This window comes from Anser brachyrhynchus, assembly GCF_964034855.1.
Source record: "Anser brachyrhynchus genome assembly, contig: SCAFFOLD_324, whole genome shotgun sequence".
Lineage (NCBI taxonomy): Eukaryota > Metazoa > Chordata > Aves > Anseriformes > Anatidae > Anser > Anser brachyrhynchus.
In genome coordinates, this window is record NW_027664140.1 from 1 (window position 1) to 5,384 (window position 5,384).

General features: G+C 48.7%; 1 long non-coding RNA gene across 1 annotated transcript; it reads right to left on the reverse strand.

Annotated features, from left to right (window-relative positions):
* Nucleotides 1–1,660: 1,660 nt before the first annotated feature.
* LOC308186201 lies at nt 1,661–4,703 on the reverse strand. Its single transcript, XR_013943966.1, has 2 exons — nt 1,918–4,703; nt 1,661–1,882 (listed from the first exon to the last, which is right to left on the reverse strand). It is a non-coding gene; the product is annotated as an uncharacterized lncRNA (long non-coding RNA).
* Nucleotides 4,704–5,384: the final 681 nt, after the last annotated feature.

Sequence of the window (5,384 nt, forward strand, 5' to 3'; positions counted from 1 at the left end):
ATCACCAGTGGTGCCAGTGCACTCTCTGGACTCACTGCACTGCATCCCCAGTGGTGCCAGTGCACTCTCTTGACTCACTGCACTGCATCCCCAGTGGTGCCAGAGCACTCTCTGGACTCACTGCAGTGCATCCCCAGTGGTGCCAGTGCACTCTCTGGACTCACTGCAGTGCATCCCCAGTGGTGCCAGTGCACTCTCTGGACTCACTGCACTGCATCCCCAGTGGTGCCAGTGCACTCTCTGGACTCCCGGCACCGCATCCCCAGTGGTGCCAGTGCACTCTCTGGGCTCACTGCTGTGCATCCCCAGTGGTGCCAGTGCACTCTCTTGACTCACTGCACTGCATCCCCAGTGGTGCCAGTGCACTCACTGGATTCACTGCACTGCATCCCCAGTGGTGCTAGTGCACTCTCTGGACTCACTGCACTGCATCCCCAGTGGTACCAGTGCACTCTCTGGACTCACTGAAGTGCATTCTCAGTGGTGCCAGTGCACTCTCTGGACTCACTGCACCGCATCCCCAGTGGTGCCAGTGCACTCTCTGGACTCCCGGCACCGCATCCCCAGTGGTGCCAGTGCACTCTCTGGGCTCACTGCTGTGCATCCCCAGTGGTGCCAGTGCACTCTCTTGACTCACTGCACTGCATCCCCAGTGGTGCCAGTGCACTCTCTGGACTCACTGCACTGCATCCCCAGTGGTGCCAGTGCACTCTCTGGACTCCTGGCAACACATCCCCGGTGGTGCCAGTGCACTCTCTGGACTCACTGCACTGCATCCCCAGTGGTGCCAGAGCACTCTCTGGACTCACTGCAGTGCATCCCCAGTGGTGCTAGTGCACTCTCTGGACTCACTGCACTGCATCCCCAGTGGTGCCAGTGCACTCTCTGGACTCACTGCACTGCATCCCCAGTGGTGCCAGTGCACTCTCTGGACTCCCGGCACCGCATCCCCAGTGGTGCCAGTGCACTCTCTGGGCTCACTGCAGTGCATCCCCAGTGGTGCCAGTGCACTCTCTTGACTCACTGCACTGCATCCCCATTGGTGCCAGTGTACTCACTGGACTCACTGCACTGCATTCCCCAGTGGTGCTAGTGCACTCTGTGGACTCACTGCAGTGCATCCCCAGTGGTGCCAGTGCACTCTCTGGACTCACTGAAGTGCATTCTCAGTGGTTCCAGTGCAGTCTGTGGACTCACTGCACTGCATCCCCAGTGGTGCCAGTGCACTCTCTGGACTCCCGGCAACACATCCCCGGTGGTGCCAGTGCACTCTCTGGACTCACTGCACTGCATCCCCAGTGGTGCCAGAGCACTCTCTGGACTCACTGCAGTGCATCCCCAGTGGTGCTAGTGCACTCTCTGGACTCACTGCACTGCATCCCCAGTGGTGCCAGTGCACTCTCTGGACTCACTGCACTGCATCCCCAGTGGTGCCAGTGCACTCTCTGGACTCCCGGCACCGCATCCCCAGTGGTGCCAGTGCACTCTCTGGGCTCACTGCAGTGCATCCCCAGTGGTGCCAGTGCACTCTCTTGACTCACTGCACTGCATCCCCATTGGTGCCAGTGTACTCACTGGACTCACTGCACTGCATTCCCCAGTGGTGCTAGTGCACTCTCTGGACTTGTTGTCGACGGAGGGAAGACACAAACGCTCAATATGAGTGTTAAGTATGCTTCAGCTTTAATGGATAGCTCAATTGTCTTTTATCGTGTACAGGATAATTAGCTCATACATATTGCAAAAGCCAAGCTCCTTATTGGTAAGCGTCATCTACTGCCCTATCTGTTAGTTCCGCATTCTTCTATCCGCTAGTTCCCCTTTCTAATCTAACTATAACTCCCAGGGCAGTATGCCCTCTACTATCATTGTTTCTAATTGCCTGGGATTTCTCACAAGAGTTCCCAGACAAGCTGCCTGGGATTTCTCACAAGAGTTCCCAGACAAGCCTTGCGTACGTGCCTTTGCTCTTGTTTTTCTAGACCAGCTGGGTGCGGTAATCCGCCATTTCCTTATCTTGCAGCTGCATGATATCAATGTGATTACGCGCAGCGAGCCAGTCCTCAACAATTCCCCCGTTTTTATTTTGAACCAAAAGCTTTCTATAGATTTTTCTATCAATCACCGCACACACTGCAATAAGCAAGGTACAATAAGCAACAGGGTCAAAAATCTCATGCAGAACTACGATTGTAAAGTAGTGTGCCTACTAGAATCTACATCAGTCAACAAGCCACTAAGCGCTAGGAATGTTGCTTCGCAGCGATACTGCTTCTTACTCGCACAGCACAATCACACAATCACACAATCACGCAGAGAGGCCTCTTGCACTTCTCATTCATACCACAAGACAATATCACTGAAAATAATTTGTGTGCAGCTTCAGGAGGTCCTTGTCTGCTCCCGTGGTGAGCGGCTGAGAGTGGAGACCCCTCCGAGGAAAAAATGCTCGGGGTGCACCTAGGGGCGTCCGTTCCACAGTCGATCCCACAGCCGAGCAGAGCGGCTCCTGGCGCAAGGAAGGATGCTATTATAGTTTGTATAATGACAGCAAAGAGATGCATTGCAATAAGGAGCACGTGTGGCATTGACCCCTTTTTTTTTTTTTTTTTTTTTTTTTTTTTTTTTTTTTTTTTTTCTTTTTCGAGCAATTACACCTTACACATGCTATTACTGTTGCTAGAAAAACCCTACTAGTTAACTGCTCGAGCCTTTTTATTAGGCAACTAAATACTACTCGCGCCGCTACTATAATTAGGACAATTATTAGCAGTAAGCGTAGCCCTTCTTTTATCAGACCCAATATCCAACCCCCCATGTTCCCAAACCAATTTGCAAACAGTCTATCAAGCCAATTATCTTGGACCACTATCTTCTTGGTGTGGTCTCTCAGCCATTTCAGTTGCTCGTGGATTGACTCGCCATGGTCCGAGAGATTAAAACAGCACATTCCTTCGAGCTCTTCACACCCGTGGCCCTGTGCCAGCAGTAGAAAATCAATCGCCGCTCTGTTCTGTAACACAGCGTGTCGCAAGCTGTCCAGGTCCTGGGCCATTTCTGTGAGCATCTGCGTAGTCACATTTAATGTTTTCACCACTGTACTTCAAATCTACATTTTACAAAGTGACCAGCAAGTGTGCCACATTAACTGACCAACCTCTGAGATTTTACCTTTCATACCAGTGTCTTCTTGGGCTCTTTTAATTAAACACGTTTCTCATTCAAGTGAATTGAAATGCTTCAGTTGGTTTTATTCTCAGGAGCCTCATAAAAAACAAAGATATTGCACCCTCTTTGTTCAGTCATTCAATGTTCGTCTCTTTCACAGCAAATAATTACTTCATTGAAGTTAAAACTTCCAAACATAACTTACTAATAGTCTCCAATTTCAGCTCAGATCACTCGTTGAAAATACTCTGCTAAATACAGATAACTTACAATAACTTTAACAGTTAATTGTCCATAACAAACACCATGGTTTTTCTCCAGACCAATGTTCAAATTTTAAGACCACCCTTTAATATTTCTATGTACAGGTGAAAAACAGTCTTCAATTTTCTAGTCTTGTTTTAAATATAAAAGTTGGAAGGGACATTCAAGTTTCAAGTCTCCACACTGAACTTAAAAAAAAAAAAAAATCATGTGGAGGTAAACAAACCAAGTTGTATACTCCAGGAGGTAGAGGCCTTCAATTTGTGTTCATATATACATATGCACAGAATTCAGTGTTCCAACAGAAAAAGAATTAGCCAAAAAGTAATAAAAGTTATTTACTACTGTGACATTTCAAGACTTCCACAGCTTTGCCTAAAGACACAAACACAATTAACATAATTCCCTATGTGCTTTTTTTTTTTTTTTTTTTTTTTTTTTTTTTTTCTTTCCTTTTTTTTTTTTTTCTCTCAACTGTCCAGTGCAGGAAAAAATTCTCACAAAATTTCACAGACCTAAAATGTGCAAGCTAGTTTCTCTCTCTCCCTTTTTTTTTTTTTTTTTTTTTTTTTTTTTTTTTTTTTTCAAATGTCACATTTGCTTGTTTTACAGCCCAACAAGCTAGTTTCCCTAGACTAGCCATAGCATGAGCCACAGCCACTCCAGGCACAAGTGCCGCTGAAAAGAACCTTTCAGCAGGACCCCAGAGTTCGACCTGGTTATCGCAGTCACTCCCCAAAGTTTTTGAGACTGCGTCTCGTCCGTCGTTTCCATTGTTGAGTAATGTTTCGCAATTCTTGACTGTGTAGGTCAGGGGCAAACAAAGTCAAGCGTCCCAAATAGCATGGCCCCCCGTGCGCATTTGCTGGGATTCCCTGCCAGGCTCGATCTCCACAGATCAGGAATATACCAGGTGGTAAGGCCTTAGCAGTTTGCCTTGGCCATGTGCTTGACTTGTTCCCGTATGCCCCCATGGTGGTGTTGGTGGTGTCGTTGTACCCGCAATAGCTGCTATTAGCTTCGAACCCCCTTGTGTGAGAGGTCACATTAGTCCATTGAGTCATATTTTGTTTTCCTTTATTCCACATAAAGCACGTCTGTGTCCAGTTATTACTGGTGTTCCCTACCGCCACTGATCCCAACAAATCCAGTTCCTGGGGATCCCATGGCAAGCTCGTGTTCAGAGCCACTAGCGCCGCCACAACGGCGTCGGAGAGGTTGGACGAAAGATCGAACAAATCAGTACTTGCGGAATATGGTGCTAACAGTTGTTTCAGCTCCTCCTTGTTCCCTATTGGGACCCCGAACAAACAGGTGCGGAAGGGATCAGTCGCTTTGGCAAGAGACAGGCAGAATTGAGCCAATCGAGTTCCCTTCGGTATATGTAGCGGAGGGAACATGGCTGATACCATAATTTGTATCTCCCCAGTAAAGTCCTTATCAATAAGTCCTGTTAACACTAAAGCCCCATTTAATGTCGCCGATGACCTTCCAATCAGAAGTGCTCCAACAGGCTCATTATTAATTTTTACAGGTCCCATAACGCCTGTTTTCACCCCAACAGGCTTATTGTCCATCAAAGTCACATTTACTGCGGTTGCCAAGTCCAATCCCCAGGCTCCCTCTGGTGGCTGGTTGGAGGTGAAAGGATTCGTCTCGGTTGGAGTCTCCGCAGCTGCCGCCGCTGTTGAGGGGAAAGCCGCTTTTTGTGTCATCGCGGGGCGGCGGTTCCCGCTGGTCTTCCCGTTTCCCTGGGTCTTCCGCCGGCAAGCGGTTTCATTATGCGTATCAGATCGGCAAGAGGGACACCACACATTAGCCGTCCCACATTGCCTCTTTATATGACCCGCGATGCCACACCGATAGCAGCGTAGTGCAGGTCTTCTCGACGAGTGAGGTCCTTTTCCACTTTGCAGGGGGGCAAGGGCGGCGAATACCTGCGACTGACTAGC